The 17,532-nt window shown below is 36.2% G+C and overlaps 1 pseudogene; it reads left to right on the top strand.

Moving 5' to 3' along the window:
* Positions 1–9,725: 9,725 nt before the first annotated feature.
* LOC100914228 lies at positions 9,726–10,282 on the top strand (annotated as a pseudogene).
* The last annotated feature ends 7,250 nt before the right edge of the window (positions 10,283–17,532 follow it).

The raw sequence follows: 17,532 nt of genomic DNA, 5'->3' as shown, positions 1-17,532 counted from the left end.
TGATAGCCTGCAGGGGCTCTCTATTACACCAGTATCAAAGGCAAACTCAGCAGTATTCAGGAAGCAAGGAACTGAGAATCAAAGGACATGGTTTCTTCCATGTCCAGCTAGTTTTAGCATCAAAGGAATATAGAACTTAGAACTTTTTTAAACGGTCATCTTGTTTGACACTATTTTATAGTTGAAGAAACAGACATAAGAAAATTAGGTGGTAATAATAATAATAATACCAGACAGTATATGATACTTAGTTTGTGAAACACTTTACAAATATCTCACCTGATTCTCACCTGGAAGATAGGTACTATCCTGTTTTACAGATAAGGAAACTGAGGCAGACAAGGATTAAGTGACTAGTAAGGATAGTAAGCATTTGAGGTGGGATTTTAACTAAGGTTTTCCAGAACCAAAATCCAGCATTCTATTCATTGGATCATCTATTACTTTAAGTGACACGGGTATGATGAAATCACATGTCAGAAATTAAATCCATTTCCTCTCACTGTTTGGCCAGTGATCTCTCCATTATGAGGATGGTCTACCCACTTTTGGCAGCAACCAATGCCACCATATTGGTGACAGATTTAGTGGTAGCAGATTGGACATACACGCAATCAAACTTAGCCTTACTTCATTTCAGAACTCCTTATCTCAAACAGTCCACCAGCCTCAGCAGGAATTATAAGTTTGTACCACCACCACACCAAGCTGTCTATTTCCTATACAGCCCCAGCTTCTTCAAAGTATGGTTCGTGATCCCATATGGGATCTTGTAGCTTAATGTAGAAGGTTGCAAAATTATTATTTATTATTAATAAATGTTTTATTTGTGTATCTACTTTATATACCTATATAGTGGGGTTGCATAAAAATTTCTTGGTCAAAAAGGAGTCATGACTGGAAAAAGTTTAAGAAGTCCTGCTATAGAGTATTTTCTATTCTGTGTCCTATCTTGTGCATTTGATATCCCCATAAAATGCTGAGGCATTATAAATAAATTACCCCAGGAGCAGCTAGATAGCACAGTGGATAGAGCACTGGCTCTGAAGTCAGGAGGACCTGAGTTCAAATCCAACCTCAGACACTTAACACTTCCCAGCTGTGTGACCCTGGACAAGTCACTTAACCCCAATTGCCTCAGAAAAATAAATAAATAAATTACCCCAGCTGCCAAGATGATATTATTAAGAATACACAATTTATCACTCCAAATGATACATGTCCTTCTTATTGTTCCTATTGGCTAGAGGAATCTGGATAAAGAGACACATGGTTTCCCATCCAAATTTTTACTCTAGGTACAAATGTTACTGTTACCTATTAACTGCCCATCCAGTTTATGGAAAATTTGTAGACAGCTTCTGCTAGACAGAAACAAAGAAGCAGGATTTTTATTCCCTGTCCTTTACCTGCTCTATTAGCCCAAGCAGCCTCTTGAAGAGGGAAAAGAGAAAAAAATGAAGAGACCTATTCTGGAGCACAGATAATCCACTCAGGAAAGATAATGATCCTAAGTAATTATGAGTTCTATGAACCAACTAGAAAAATCTAAAAGAAGGAAAGGAAAAAAGGGGAATGAGCCTCTTCATTGTATAGATGAAGAAAGTGGAAATGAAAGTGCCTAAAGACCTTTATAAAGACCCAAGTGACTGGTTCAGGGATCAATCACTGTCATTGTTTTCCTCTTGTTTTAACCCCCCATAAAATCTTTCTCTATGCTAACCCCTGAATTCTCTCTCCCCATCCATCATGTCTATTATGTCCATTATTGCCCAAAAAGAAAAATGAAAAGGCTGCTTGTTGGTGGTGTCTGGGAAATCTAGAGACAGTAAGAGTAGGGGAGGTCCCCAGGAATCTAAATGCAAGTAGGGTCCATCTTCAACACCCCCATCCCAAGAAAGAGAGGCATAGACAGTGAATCAGTCAACACCTACTCATTAAGCCTTTGGAGACCATAAAGGCTGCATTTTATCAGTCATATATTATCACAATAGGAGACAGAAAGTCCCTGCCCTGAAAACCAAATTCAAAACCCTCCCTCCATACCATTTAGCCCTTTCCGCCAATCATTTAATTCCTACCTAGACAGATTTTTTTCTTTCCCATCCCCCAAATACACACACACACACACACACACACACACACACACACACACACATCCCTTGTGCTCTCTTGTCTTGTAAGGCTATTCTCCAATGTCCCCACCAACCAAGGTTGCCTTCTCTCAGAAGGCAGTAGATGGTGTAGTGGTTAGAGTCCTGGACTTTGAGCCAGGAAGCCCTGCGTTCAAATCCAACTTCACACACTAGCTGGGTAAGTCAGTTATCCTCTGTTGCCTCAATTTCTTCAACTACAGAATGAAGAAAATAACAGCACCTACCTCCCAGGATTGTTGTGAGGATTAAATGAACTATACCTGGCAGATAGTTGGAACTTGATAAATGCTAGTTTCCTTCCTTTCAAAGAAACTAGGTAGAGGTCATCTAATCCAAATACTTTATTTTAAAGAAAAGAAAACTGCTGTCCAGAAAGGGAGAGTGATTTGCACATAAGTAAATGTAGAGAACTAGAACTTAGATCTTTGGACTCCACTTGCAGACAGCATGAGTCAGTCACTAAATGCTATTTCTCCCTTCATCCAGCTTCTGCTCAAATTTTACTTCATCTCGGAAGCCTTTTCAGAATAACTATTTTCCCATTCCTCACCCCAACCAAATCCCCATTCCACCAGTATTGAAATCGCTATCTCTGACCAGTTGCTCCTAGATTTATTTTTACATGTATAAAAAAAGTGTGCCTATAATTCAAAGGACAAGAGCCTGTGTCTCTTCCTCTCTCTAAATCTCCACCCATTCACTCAGACTCATTATAGGGATTCTGCTCATGGCAGAGTGTTGTAACCAAAGGAGTTCTTTCCAATAATTGACTCTACTCTTCTTTATAGTCTGACGGCTAGATTTGTACACTTACCCAAACTAAATTCAAGGGCCAGATACTAATGTACTATTAGTGGAGTTGTGCATTGATCCCATCCCTCTGGAAAGTAATTTGAAACTTGAAACTATACCCCTCAATTAACTAAGCCATTGAATACATTTGAGGAAAGGACTTATAAGTGCAAAAATGTTTGTGGCAGCCCTTTTTGCAGTGGCAAGAAACTGGAAACTGAGTGGATGCCCATCAGATGGAGAATGGATGAATAGATTGTGGTATATGAATGTTATGGAATATTATCTATAAGAAATGATCAGCAGGATGATTTCAGAAAGGCCTGGAGAGATTTAGATGAACTGATACTGAGTGAAACGAGCAGAACCAGGAGATCATTATATATATGATGATCAACTCTGATGGACGTGCCTCTTTTCAACAATGAAGTGATTCAGGCCAATTCCAGTGGTCTTGTGATAAAGAGAGCCATCTGCACCCAGAAAGAGGACTGTGGGGACTGAGTATGGAGCATAACATAGTATTTTCACTTTTTTATTGCTGTTTGCTTGCATTTTGTTTTCTTTCTCATTTTTTTCCTTTTTGATTTGATTTTTCTTGTGTAGCATGATAATTGCAGAAATATGTTTTGAAGAATTGCACATGTTTAACATATATTGGATTACTTGTTGTCTAGGAAAGGAAGTGGGAGGACGAAGGTGAAAAAATTTGAAACACAAAGTTTTACAGGGGTGAATGTTAAAAATTACCTATGCATATATTTTGAAAATAAAAAACTTTAATTTAAAAAAAGAGATCAAAGACAAGCAAGTGACACCTATATACAAAAAAATATTTTAGTAGCTTTTTTGTAATGGGAAAAAAATAGAAATTAAGGGGATACTTATCAATTGGGGAATGGATGAATAAGTGATAGTATATCATTTCAGAAGATTAATGATAAAACATAATATCTACCACCTGGCACTGAAGTGATGACTCAAAATGCAGAATGAAACACATTTTTAGTCATGACCAATTCAAGAATTTGCTTTGCTTAAACTATGAATATTTATTACAATGTTTATCTCTATTAGGTTTTATTTTTAATTTTGGCTTTGGTTTTTTGCTATTCAATGGGGAGAGAGAGAGAGAAGGAAAACAAATGTTTTAGATGAAATCTTTTTTAAAGGATTTGAGGGACAAAATGAATAAGTTCTTTTTAGACAGGTCAAATGAAATCTTTACAGTACCTTAAACTTCCCTTCATACAATATGGATATGATCTTTCCTAGAAGAATTCAAATCCCTTTTCTGGTTCCTCAAAAGTCTTCCTTGGAATGAACAAACCTGAGAGAAAGCTGGAAAATAACATGAATTCTATACTAGGTATAGTCCCTATAGACCAAGCCAGGAATGTGACTGGGCAGGCACCAACACCTAGATGAACTGAATGAACTTAGTAAATCCATTTTCAGGGAGTTTTCTCTCATCTTTTCTATTTTCTTTCAACTGAAAAGTAGAAAGGTGGGTTGGAACCTAAGACAGAGGTGGATAAACTAGAACTGAATTCCCCAATCCCAGGCCCTTAATCCTTCCTGTTCAGTAATATTACCCTGACATCACACCCTCCTGTTGGCTCACCTTGGCCTCTTCACCCCAGTTCTGTTCTCCATGTATCTCTTGTTTGCTTCATTGGGGAAGTTTATGATCTAGAGATTTTTTTAGGATTTTTTTCAATTTAATAATATTTTATTTTTTCTAATTACATGCAAAGACAATTTTCAACATTAATTTTTTGAAAGATTTTAGATTCCAATTTTTTCCCTCCATCCTTTTTCCCATTCTCCTTCCCCAAGACAACAACAATCTGATAAAGTTTATACATCACTTTAAACATATTTACATATTTGTCCTATTGTAAAAAAAAAAAAAAAGAACAAAAGGAAAAATACCAAAAAGAGTGAAAATATTATGCTTTGATCTGCAGATTCCATCAACTATTTCTCTGAATATGAATAGCATTTTCTATCATGAGTGTTTTGGAATTGTCTTGGATCATTGTATTACTGAGAAAATCTAAGTCAACCACAATTGATCATTGTACAATGTTTCTGTTATTGTGTACATTGTTCTCCTGGTTCTACCCCTTCTATTTTGCATCCATTCACATAAGTCATTTGAGGTTTTTCTGAAACCCATTTGCTCATCACTTCTTATAGCACAATAGTATTACATTACATTTATATACTACAACTCATTCACTCATTTATACCAATTGATGGGCATCCCTTGTTTGCTTTACTGGGGATGTTTGTGAGCCAGAGTTTATAATAACAAAGTTGCAGCTATAAAATGAGACCCAGTGATACCTTGCTTTTCTGTAATGAAGAGAAGATCTGAGTTCAAGTCCCAGCTTCATGATCTTGGGCTAGTCACAACCCTCTGAATCTCAATTCCTCATCTGCAAAATGAGATCAAATGCTTATATTATGATTTCTTAGATTTGTTAAAAGTGCTTTGCAAAACTTATGATGCAATAGAAACAATAATTTTTATTAAAGAGCATAGTGCACCTTTTATAACAACTCACATTTTGACAGCGTTCTCAGCTTTACAAAATTCTTGTAACAACTCTCTGAGGCCAGAGGCAAATTTCTTGTTATTACCCCCATTTTACAGATGAGGATCTCAGCTCTGTTGTTTCCCTTCTCTTAATGTCTCCAAGCCTCAGTTTCCTTTTCTGGAAAATAGGATCTGCCTCCCAGATTTGCTGTGAGGATTATAGTTGAGGGCTTTGAAACCCTTTGAAAGACTAAAGAATATTGATCAATGTAGTGTCCAATCATTAGTCCAGAAGACCCCTGATAAAGCAAACTACCTCTTTCCTGACAAAAGAATGAGGGACTTAAGATGTAGAAGAAAACACACAATTTTTTGGACATGATCAATATGTGAATTGCTTTGCTTAATTCTACTCATTTGTGACAAGAGTTTTGTGGAAGTTTTCCTCCTCTGAATGGGTGGTGAGAGGAAAAGGAAATAGATTTTGTTAATTCAAAAAATAAAATAACTTTTTTTTCCTAACAAAAGCTTGTCACCATCAAGCACAATTTATAAATGTGAGCTATTGTTCTTCCAGATCACTGGAAGTATCTAAGTCAAGCCCCAATAGGCTACATTGAGAGGTGGGGAGTTTCTAATTCAAGTGGGAGTACCTTTTACTTCTGAGAATTAAAATAACAAAATAAATATAATTGGTTTCTTTTTTTACATGCAAGGAAAAAGAGACTCAATTGCTTGCCCACAGTCATATGGTTAATGAGGGACAAAGTATATCTGCAAATCCAGACCTCCTAATGTCACTCTTTCCACTACATCAGAGGTTCACAGCATATGGGTCTCCGATCCCTGGATACTCCAAGATTCTTTCTAACTACATATCTATGCAAGGCCAGATTGTCTTCATATGCTTCAATCAAAATGACATATCATGAAAGATTAAATGCAGAAGTAATTTGGAAAATTGCATTATCTTTTATGAGACCAGACATTTAAAAATTACTAAGGAAAATTTTAAAATATTTTAAAAGTTACAAAATATCTTTAAAATATAAAGTTATAAAAAAATTTATTAATGCCTCTATTCTAATTTTTTGTTTTGTAAAATAGTTTTTCATTAAAATTATTATTTATGTTAACATATAATGAATGTATTACTTATAAACAAAATAATAAACATTTTAATGTATTGATTTTAATATCTAATATAATCAACAGCAATTAACTCTATCCCATGTAAATAAAAGCTCTTTGGGATCCTCAATAATTTTTAAATATCTTTGAGGATCTATTAGGAAAAACTATCTAGACTGTGAAATTTGGAACAGACAACCTATTCCAAAGAGTCCGTCAGCTCTTGTTGTTCTGTCTTGGTATGAATAGAAAACAGGCCCCCTGAAAACCTCCCTCCCTCTCTCTCAACCTCTCATCAGATTTACACACTGTATTGATTTGTGAAGACACCTCTCGTCCCCTAAGTCAAATGAGATACTATTTTTGAAGTGCTTTACATAGTGCCTGGCACATAGTAGGTGATTTAAAATTGCTTATTCCCTTTTCCCCTTGACACCTCTGTTTTCCATAATCAAGATGAGAAGCTATCTAGGGTGTGGAGAAGGTAAGAGATTATTTGTTTGCTAAAGGCTTTGCAGGGTTCTGAGTTAAGCCCTTGTATTTAGTTCTGGGATTATTTATACCAAAAATTTTCTTTACACCCTCAACTCCAACGCAGGTGGGTGATATGGGAAAATGCTCCTGTCCTCTGTCAAACCTGTTCCTACTCTCCATTCAGTCACTTAAAGTTAAGTCACCCTGAGTCACCCAGTTTTAGAGACCTGAAGCTAGCTTAGCTCTCTGGTGAATGCAAGGAGAAGGAGCTGTCAGCAGTTCAATAAGGGGGATGCCCAAAGGTAAGGGTCAGGAGGTGGCAGCACACACAGACCCTGGGAGATTGGGGAGGACCTAAAGACCCTGTTACATATTATCATGTACCATGGTAAGTTATCATGTACCAGAGAATGGATACAAGCTGATATTGGTTGCTGAAAAAAAAATTCTATATAAAACTTTACATAAAATATGTACTGTATATTTATGTAAATTTATATTAAATATGCATACTTATATTTTATATAATTTGTGTATTTATATTTTATGTTTATATAATTATATTTGTATAGTTTATATTTATATCAATATATTATATATTGATATATTATTAAATGGATATTTTACATAGGGTATCATCTATATATGTATAAATGTAGATGTATACATATACATATTATAGATATAATATAAAAACCTTTTTGAATGCAGCACCAAGATTCCAAACTACCATTCAGATGCTCCCATCTCATTTCTTTATCACTGCTGCCTCCCTGGAAGTTCTCTCATGAAGTGTATGGACAACAAACTGAAGTGGGTTCCTTACAAAGGGCCTATCAGGGCCCAAACAACCTCATCGTATTTGGGATAATGGATAAGATACTGCATATCTCCCTAATTAATCAGCCTTAAGTAAGGAGGAGACATTATAATCTCATATTCTCACACTTCTCAGTTAATTACCATCCCCAGTGACTAGATCTGAAAGCAGAGATAACAGACGACAACTTATGGCCCATCAATCATCATTCTGGGAGCCATAAAAAACAGGAATCATAAAGGATGAGACTCATATATACAAAAGGAAAAGTTTGAAATTATCTTGAGAGAGCTAACATCCTACCACCTCAATATGGACACAGGTTTGGAGGACTACAGCAGCCCCATATCCCCCCATCTCCAGACAAATAGAAAGAATATCTTCCAACCATTCTCTTTTGGACATGAAAGTCTTGTCCATTGGTTTTCTCTTTTGCCCCTTTCTATAAAAGTCCTGGTTTACCACATAATTACTCATTTGAAGAGGTATTTGTTATCAGATATGCAAATTGATATGGGTAGGACAAAATGATCAAGTCTCCCTTTAAGACTCCTCAAAATCTTATAGAAAGCCTTAATTTCAATTGTTGTAGTGAATGAGCTAATTTAGGCTGCTATGAGCATTCCCCAAACATAGAATATTTAATAATAATAGGTTCAAAGACTTAGAAAAGACCTTACCTACCATCTAATCCATATCTTTCATTTGACAGATAAGGAAACTGAGTCTGAGAAAAATTAAATCACTTGCCCAAAGACACACAGGTAGCAAGTAGCAAAACTAGGATTTGAATCCAGGTCCTCTGACTATAAATTGAATACACTTATCAATAATACACTTGTCATAAGTGTATTATTTTCTACACCATTTGAAAGGTCAGAAAAGGGAAGGCAGAGCCAAGAGGCAATACAGCTGAACTCTCCCAACTTTCCCCTACAACTTTATTTTTTTTTTTTTTTTGCTGAGGCAATTAAGGTTAAGTGACATGCCCAGGGTCACACAGTTAGGAAGTGTTAAGTGTCTGAGGTTAGATTTGAATTCAGGTCCTCCTGACTTCAGCACTGGTACGCTATCCACTATGCCACCTAACTGTCCCACCCCTCCAACTTTAAAAAAATACCTCAAGTCAAATTTTATTTTGATAAAATAAAAGCCCAAAAATAATGGATCAGAAAACTGGTCAGAAAGAGATTATCGAGGACCCTTAGGGGGCAGTGGGTACAGTTGGAACTGACTGGCAACTATATTACTCAAACATAGTTCTGGGTCACAATTGCAGAGCAGAGAGGAGCACATTGGGGGAGTAGTCACAAAGGATCAAGGACCCTGGCTGCAATTCCAAGGCAAAGAAATTCTTTCTGGGCTAGAGTGCCAACCAGAAGAACAGTGTCCACACCTCTCTCAGGATCACAATACCTTGGAAGCATCAAAAAACCTTGCAGACCCCAAGAACTAGCTCTAAAAACAGCTGCACACACAAAAAAAGCCTAAAGCTTGACACAGTACCTTTCAATTCTTATGTGAGCAGAGCCCAACTTTAACATAAAATTCAAAGTCAAGAAATGGATTGGAAAAATGAGCAGACAATAAAATAATAATTCGACCTTAAAAAGCTACTAGAGTGACAGGGAAAACCAAGATCTAAACTAAAAAAAAAAAAAAAAAAAAAAAAGACAAAAAAGATAACAAAGTGAAAATACCTACAAACAAAACTTCAAAGAAAAATTCTAATTGAATCCAAGCCCAACAACAATTCCTGGAAGAGATAAAGAAAACAATAAGAATAGTAGAGGAAAAGCTTGTTGTCATGTGTCTGGACCTTGCTGTCACCAGTATGAGATGGCTTTTAGACATAACTTACTTGAACTTTCTGGTTTGAACAAAATGTATCAAAACTGTCTTAAGTCTTTTGAGTGTTTGCTGAACCTCAATTCAAATCATGGAATAAAAGATTTAGATGTATTGCTTCAGTGAATAGAGGCAGTTTTAAAAATAGCTTCAAAAATACTAGAAGTATGAAATTAGTCTTCCCTTGTTTCTAGATCTATAGAAAGTAGATCTAGATTTGTCCAAGCCCCTTTTCAAGACAACTATCATGTTTTCAACATTCAGTGTCCTAAAGATAAAAGTAAATAAAGACAAAAGTGTGGCCACAGCTGGTGTAAAGAAATCTGTTTTTGATAGGCTGTAAGCAATTGGAAAAGTTAAAGGTGTCAAGTTAAGGGAAAACCTAGCAATTCAGCTTCTCCATTAACCAAATGACAGAAGAAAATTATAGTTGACTATTCCAAGAATGACACAGAGGATGTAGTAGAATCTCCATGTAAGCAGCAGCAAAGTGAAAATTTAAAACAAGATGGATAACATTTAAAACAAGATTGAATAACAGAAAAATTTTAGAAAATGCTACCAAAGCACAAAAGAAATGATTTCAGTCATCTGACAACCCCTTGCCACTAATGATGACTCTGTCCTTCCCAGTGAGCATTGATGAATGGTCATTAGCATTTGCTCTTGAGCAAGAATTCTGAAAGCCCTGCCTCAATATGCTTGGGGTTCTTTTTCCTGGAAAGTACCAAATATGGGAAGTCAAGAAAAACTTTTTTATCTCCACCCTGAATTTCCACATTTCAGTGAGATTACTGACAAAAGGTAATCAGAGGTCATATCTAAGGCATTGGGACCTGGTTCCTGAATTAGAAATGAGCTTGACAAAATTCACCATAATGTCATTTGACATAGAGATTCCAGTTGCCCACCAAATGTGTGTGTTCTCTTCCAAGGAAGTCTAAGGAAACTTAATACTCTACTTTGTACTTTTGGTGACACATTAGTTACTCATTTTAAAGCAATGCAAATAAGTTTTCATACCATTTGACTTCTGCTTTGTTTTTTTTTTAGAATCAGAGAATCTTTTATTTTAAATTAAGTACTGAAACTTTAAGACAGTAAATTTGATTTCTGTGTCCAAAATTTCACTGAATAAAATAATTCCTTAAAAATTAGAATTGGGAAAATAAAATCTCCATGACTTCATGAGACATCATAGAAACAATAAAACAAAAGAGTGAGAGAAATAGACACAAATATGATATATTTCATGGGAAAAACAATTGACTTGGAAAATAGATCAATGAAAGATAACTTAAGAATTATTGAACTACCTGGAAAACCATGAAGAGAGAAAGAACCTTGACATCATATTTCAAGAAATTACAAAGGAAAAGTGCCCTGTTATCTTATATCCAGAAGGTTAAATAGAAATTGAAACAATCCACTGACCACCATCTGAAAATGATCCCCAAAAGAAAACTTTTATAGCCAAATTCTGGAGCTCCCAGGTCAAAAAAAAATACTTCAAGCAACCAAAAAGAAATAATTCAAATATTGTGGAGCCACAGTCAGGATCACAAAAGCTTTAATGATTTCTACATTAAAGAAGTCAGAGTTTCAAATATGCTATTCCAGAAGACAATGGATTACAACCAAAACTCCTCTACCCAGCAAAACTGAGTATAATCTTTGGAGGAAGGGAAGCATGGAGAGATATTTAATGAAATAGAGGACTTTCAAAGATTCCTAATGAAAAGACCAAAAGCTGAACAGAAAATTTGACATTCAAACACAAGACTCAAGAAAAACATAAAAGAGTAAACATGAAAGAGTAATCATAAGGATCTTTAAAAAATTAAACTATTTTACATTCTTATATGGTAAGATGATACATATAACATCTAAACAGTTAAAACTAGGCAAAACTAGGCAAAAACAGTTTTGCCTAGACAGAGGGCATAATCAATTATGTTGGAATTATCTCCAAAAACAAAAACAAACAAGCAAATAAAACAAATGGAGTGAGAATAAGGGCTATACTGGAAGAAGGGGGAAGGGAGAGAAAGAATATAGAAAATTCTCTCACATAAAAAAGGCATTCAACGAAGTTTGTATAGTATAGGTGAAAATGGAAAGAGGTGGTGAGAAATGCTTGAACATCATTCACATTGGAATTGGTTCAAGAGGCTAGAATATATATATACACACACACACACACACTCAGCTGCATTTAGAAATATAACTTCCCCAATAGAAAAATAGGAGGGTAAAGGAAAAACAGAAAAGGAGAGGAGGGAGAATGATAAAAGAGAGAATAGATTAAAGAGGGAATGGTTACAAGCCAAATAGAAAACAAGAACAGAAGAAAATAAGATAGAGGGAAAAATCACAGTTAATAATTTTAACTATAGCTGTGAGTAGGATGAGCTCATTCATAAAATGAAAGTGAATAGCAAAATGGATTAAAAACTAGAATCCAACAAAGTCTTTAAAAAAAGGATACACTTGAAACAGAAAGACATAGAGAAACTAAAAATAAAGGGGTATTATGTTGAGTGATCCTATGCCGATGTCTTCTAAAGTTCTTAAAAGAGGCTTTAAGAGTGTCCTTGTATCCTTTTCTGACTGCCTAGGAGATGCTCACAAATTGGGGAATGACTGAACAAATTGTGGCATATGATTGTTATAGAATACTATTTAGTGCTGTGGGCAATGACAAGGGAAATTATTTCAGAAAAACTTGATAAGATCTGTATGAGCAAATGCAAAGTGAAGTGAGAAGAACCAGAAGATCATTTTGCACAGAAACAGCAATGATGATCAACTGTGACAGACTTGGCCACTCTAATCAATACAATGTTTCAAGAAAATTCCAAAGAATTCATGATGAAAAAAAATTATCTACTTTCACATATTACTGATGAACTCTGACTACAAATTGGAATATAATTTTCTAACTTTATTTCTCTTGCCTTTTTTTTTTGAAATGTGGCTAACATGGACATATCTTTGGCATAGTTTCACAAGTATAGACACCATATTGCTTGTCTTCTCAGTGGATGGGGGAAGGATAGAAAGAGGGAGAAACTCAAAATTTAAAAAGAAAAGAATGTCATAAATTTGAAAAGAAAAAAAAAAGTAAAAAAGTACTTCCCCCAAAATAGCCCTGATAGACAACAAGGTTGTGACTCAAACCCAAGTCTCTCTTCATTCTGAGTAGAAAACAATCATTTTACTTTGATATGTTACAATTGTCACTAAAAATAACTAGTGCCTGAGGAAAAAAGACAGAGGTCAAGGTTAGAAATCTTCTCACACTTTTTTCCTTCCATGAACTTTATAATTTAGGAATTCTGGCCTCCTTACTATTTTACACACACACACACACACACACACACACACACGCACACACACACTCATTTCCTAACTCTGAGAGTTTTCCATGGTTATGTCCCATGCCTGGAACATGTCTCCTCATCTCCACCTCTAACTCCCTTTGAGCCTCAGCACATGTGAAGTCTTTGACAGTCCTCCTTGATTTTAGTATCTTCCCTTTGAGACTCTTCCAAGTTTACTCTGCATAGATCCTGTTTGTAAATATACTTCTATCTGAATAGTTGCTTTCTTTAAATCATGAGCTCCTTGCAAACTCTCTGTATCCACAATGCTTAGCATAGTGCCTGACACTGAGTAGGGCTTAATAAATGCTACTTGACTGACTTTTATAGAGGAAGTGTGATATAGCATATAGAGTTAGCCTTAAAGCTAGGAAAATCTCTGACACACGCTCGTTAATGAGACAGCTCAAGTTTTATTACTTTCAGTGCCCTAGGCAATTCTATAAGAATATAACTTACAGAAAGGATACCTCAACCTGCATTGATGGAAGAGCCATTTTCTAACACTTAACACTATGTGTGATATATATTAAGAGCTGAAAAAATGGCTTTTGACTTGACTTCACAGTAATTTTCTGTGTCAATGAATTCAGAGGTCCCCATCTTATTCGTGTCCATATACTATAATGTAGATAATCAGGCAAACTCTTGCTGATTTTGCAAGGAACAGGAGGAGAATACATGAAGATCCTTGAATGCCAGAATGAGGCATGTGCATTTATTCCAATGAGTAGGAAGAAAACCTTGCAGCTTTCTGAACTGGGGGATCACATAAGGAAAATAGAATTCTATAAACTCTCTTGTGTGTATTGCATTTTGGGGGTAAGGGGAGCAGATTGGAGCAAGATAGCCCATGGAGGAGGCTGTTGTAGTCATCCAAATGGAAGAAGAGAATCATTAAATCCAGGGAAGGAAGCAACTGTGGAGCTGTCAAGGAATAGACAAATCGAAGAAAAAAAAATGAAAAGGTATAATTAACAGCACTAGGTGATGGATTGAGTATTGGAAGATGATGACAGAATAGAAAGTGATTTCAACTTATGGGTCTAGGGAAGACATTAGTCACTGAGGGAATGGCTTAGAAACTTTTTCCATATTTCAGTCCTTTTAAGTCCTGTTCATCTCCTATCATTCCGCAGGCAGGATTCATACCAGTTTACACAAAGGCAGATCTGACCTTCTTCCACATCTGCCAGAACTAAGATGAATCCACCTTTTCTTGCTCTCCTGTGTTGCTACTTGCCATCCACACACTTGAAATACAGGAAAATCCTTCTTGATGTCTGTCCCCCAAGCCTTCCCTGGGAATGGAATCTTAAGAGAGTGGGCTATTACTAGAGATGGGGATCATTGAGTCCTCCTTTAGCCACATGTTCTGAAGATCACCTCCAATAATTAGAATAGTCTTAAAGGAAAAATCAAAACTTTCTTTATTCCCAATTGGACATGGCCTCCTTGAGGACATAGATAAGGTTTAATATTTAGAATGGATTAGTCTTTAGTTTTCCTAGCTCTTAATCCGCCCTACCTCCATCCTCTTCACTCCTCTTCTCATCTCCCAGAAACTAGACTGGACTTCTGGAAATACTGGTCTGTTTTCCTATTGCTGAGAAAGTCCCAGAATCTCTATTCATCATCCCTGTCATACTCAAATTGCAAAGGGACCTCAAAATCTTGCTTGCTGTCAGTGCATGACTCTCTCTGCTTTGCCTACTCAGACTGAAGTTCTTGACACTGATCATTTGGTTAATAGAGGGTATATTTAGTCTACAGAAGTGGGGACATAATATCTGAAGAGCTGAGGAAAGGTCTTAGATTTGTTTTCTCTGTGCAGGAAGTGCTAGGACTAATTACAGGAAGGCAGAATCTGACTCAACTGGAGAAATTTTCTGATAAATAGAGCTGTCCAAATATGTAATCATCTGCCACAGATGCAAATGAGGTGCCTATTACTGGAGGCTTCCAAGTAGAAGCCAGCTGATAATTTCTCAGGCATTGATGTTTCAGTAGAGGTTGGAATTACAGTTCTTTTAAGGTCCCTTTCATTTCTGAGATTCAGTGATTTAAACAACCCACTCCAGAATATAAACAACTCAATCTTCCATTTAAGTCTTGCTCTTTTACAACTCTGAATCTTTACATATACTTTTTCCCTGGTCTAATATACTCCCAATGAAGAAATCCTTCAACTGACATTCCCAAATTCCATTCCCTCTGTCCCCCCATCCTCTTTCCTTCCCATATTTGTAGGGTAATAAATATCTTATAATCTCATAGCTAGATTCAACTATTTGGTTTTTTTGCCTTGTTGTTTTACAAGAACCTCAATAGATTTCTCCTCCATATTTCCCACTCCCGCTACCTCCATCCCAATCCTAAAATAATAGTAGTTTTCCCAAGGTCATTCTCAGGATACTTATCAGCAACTGAACTGAGCAGACTGAATTAACAAGCATTTCTTGAATGCCTACTATATGTCATCCATTGTGCTAGATTCTGGTGATAAAAAGAAAAAAATGAAATGGAGCTTGTTCTGGAGAGGTTTGCATTCCATGATAATACACAAGTGGATATATAAGCATTTAAAAACTAGAGGTGAGTACATTTGGGAAGTGAAAGCACAAGTATCTGGGGGCAAGTAGAAAGGCTGCATATAGAATTAAAGGAATTCTAAGGAAATCCTAAGAAATGATCCTAAGGAACAGTGAGGAAGTCATTTTTACCTGCATGTGCTATAGAACACATAAAGGGCCATAATGTATAAGAACACTGGGAAGAGTAGGTTTCGATTGACTTTTTTTCAATAATATTTTATTTTTCCAAATATATGTAAAGATTGTTTTCAACATTCATTTTGTAAAACTTTGTGTTCTAAATTTTACTCCCTCCCTCTTTTATCTCCCTGTGATGATCGTATATTTTAAAATCACCCAGAGTCAGGAATTCAGGTCAAGGGAAAATCTTCTATCTTTATTTTTAATGGAGGTGAAGGGGGATAGCGATAGCAATGTGAACAGCTGCGACAGGGACCCAGCCATTAGTCTCTCTCCGCCTCTCTTCCTGCTCCTCTTGTCTCCACCCACCAAAATCGTCCCTACATCATTTCCTATACAACACATCAGGACTTGCACAGAGAGTGGGCGGGGGCCATTCTTTCTCCAAGCATATATATTCATAGAGTATGGTTCAATTACTATTTAGCCTCACGTGCTTGGGACCTCAGTGCATCAACTCGAGCTTCAGACCATTACATCTCCCCCCTCCTCAAGACAGTAAGCAATCTGTTATAGGTTAAATACGTGCACTCCTAAGAGTAGGTTTCAAAAGATGTCAAACAGAGATATTTATTTATTATTTGTGTTATTTAATTCTAGAAGTAAGAGGGAGCCACTGACCGGGCTTTAGGAAAATCATTTCAGTACTTACATGGAGGATAGATTGCAGCAGAGAGAGATTTGAGGAAGGGATATCAATTAGAAGACTATTCTATTTGTCAAGTAAGATATTGGCTGTGTAGGGACAGATAAGAGATTTTGTGGATGTAGGAACAACAAGATCAGTAATTGACTGGATAAGTGGAGTGAATGAAAGTAGGGAGTTGTGGATGACACCAAAGTTGTGAACTTGAGTAATTAGAGAGATGGTGACGTACTGAACAGAACTGGAGGATTTTAGAAGAGGAGTGGATATAGGGGGAAATATGAGGAGATTTTGTTGTTGTGATGTTGAGTTTGAGATGTTTACAGGACATTGAGTTGGAGACATCCAAAAGGACTACAACCAAGGAGACAGACTATTGCTGATTGTTGAGATGTAGGCATTATCTGAATAGTTAATTAAATCCATGAAAGCTGAAGAGGCCACCACGTAAAGGAGTATAGAGAGAAAAGAAAAGAGAGTCTCCGGGTCTGTTAGATGGTGCAAGGGACAGAGCACTGGCCCTGAAGTTAGGAGGACTTGAATTCAAATCTAGCCTCAGACACTTAACACTTACCAGCTGTGTGACTCTGGACAAGTTACTTAATTCTCATTGTCTCACCAAAAAAAGAAGAAAGAAAAAGATCACCTTCCAAGATCAATATCTAATCATAAATAAAGCTAAATATAAGAAACTTCTTATCATTGACCTTCCTCTTCTTCTTCCTCCTTAGATAACATCCACCTGCATAGAAATATAGGACCTGAAGTTTGGAGTTAGAAAGAACCTCAGAGACCAAAAAACTCCTTCCCTTGGCCCCTGAGGAAATTGAGACCTAGGAAAGTTTAAAAAAAATTCCCCAAACTGTGAGGACTGAATGTGGATCACAATATAATATCTTATAATATTTTCACCTTTTTTGTTATTTTTGGTTTTTTCTTTCTTACTTTTTTCCAATTTAATTT

Source organism: Sarcophilus harrisii, chromosome 5 (genome assembly GCF_902635505.1).
Source record: "Sarcophilus harrisii chromosome 5, mSarHar1.11, whole genome shotgun sequence".
NCBI classification, from domain to species: domain Eukaryota; kingdom Metazoa; phylum Chordata; class Mammalia; order Dasyuromorphia; family Dasyuridae; genus Sarcophilus; species Sarcophilus harrisii.
This window is presented reverse-complemented; position numbering and strand designations above follow the sequence as displayed.